Genomic DNA, 1,241 nt, shown 5'->3' on the forward strand with positions numbered 1-1,241 from the left:
TTTATTGATAAACTGGCACTCCAGTTTAATGTTTCCTGAACGTCACGACTTTTACTGCGCCCCTCCGCAATGTGATTGAGTTCATTTCCATAGCAACCCCTCTGTCGGTGATTACACTGAAAGGTCCGGTGACGGCGGGTCAGAGGTGTTCAGGGTTTTAGGCAAAAAGCCCCTTAGCGGACGTTTCTGGGTGAATTATAACTAAGGACAACTGAAGTACATCAAAGTGAAGAATGTTGGGGAAGATTACAACAGGTGAGTTCCGGGAATTCTAGAACAGCTGAATTAAAACTTTCAACGTTAAAAACAACTAGGAACTTCAATGCGTTCAAGACAACTAAGAACTGGGGGGGAAACGCTCTCTGGCTGGGGAAAATCGTTTTGAACGGTCATCCAASTCGGAATTCCAAGTCGGGACCTCGGGCCTCTTTCTAGAGCTCATGAGTTGAAGATCCCTGACGTTATGATTTGAGCTCGTTTCCTGAGTTTTTGGTTGTCTTGGACGCTTGGAAGTCGGAGATTTCCGAGTTCCCATTTTTATCTGAAGGTGGCATCAGTTGTCTTAAATGTTTCTCTTCCATAGATCCACCTTACCTTACCATCGCGAATTTCGTGAGTAACCTATTTATAAAAAATATATATTTTTAAACAAATGCCTTTTTCTAAACGTTTCACCTTGTCACATTATGGACTACTGAACATTGTACTGTTTTTTAAAACAACTTTTAATATGACTTCTGGCAAGGGATTTAAAGTGAATTCTGTAGTGTTTCCCCATATCAACACATTAAATACTTACTAACCGATGTATTCTGTTCGATATCCACAGGAGGACTGTCTGGCTTCTGATGATGTTCTGGTGRACTTCTTTAATGACTTCCTCAGCCTACCTGTAAACATCCTGTCACATTTCTWCTTGGCCATATTATTTACTTTATTCAGTAACTAAACTTTTGTAAAGCACAAAGATGTTGAAAATTGTTATGCTTTATTTCCCTGTCCTCAAATGGTTGATCAAAATGGCTACCCGGACTATTTGCATTGAGTGCCCCACCCGCCAACCCCTCTTTTTACGCTTCTGCTAATCTCTGTTCATCATATATGCATTGTCACTTTAACGATACCTACATGTACATACTACCTCAATACGCCTGAAAAAAAAACACACACACACACACACACACACACACACACACTTTTTCCCCCGCACCATTGGTTAGAGCCTGTAAGCATTTCACTGT

At 40.9% G+C, this 1,241-nt stretch overlaps 1 long non-coding RNA gene across 1 annotated transcript; it reads left to right on the forward strand.

The window, feature by feature from the left end:
- Positions 1-137: 137 nt before the first annotated feature.
- On the forward strand, positions 138-976 carry LOC112078956 (uncharacterized). The gene is made up of 3 exons (XR_002895813.2): positions 138-255; positions 584-612; positions 830-976. It is a non-coding gene; the product is annotated as an uncharacterized lncRNA (long non-coding RNA).
- The last annotated feature ends 265 nt before the right edge of the window (positions 977-1,241 follow it).

Source organism: Salvelinus sp. IW2-2015, unplaced genomic scaffold (genome assembly GCF_002910315.2).
Source record: "Salvelinus sp. IW2-2015 unplaced genomic scaffold, ASM291031v2 Un_scaffold6575, whole genome shotgun sequence".
Lineage (NCBI taxonomy): Eukaryota > Metazoa > Chordata > Actinopteri > Salmoniformes > Salmonidae > Salvelinus > Salvelinus sp. IW2-2015.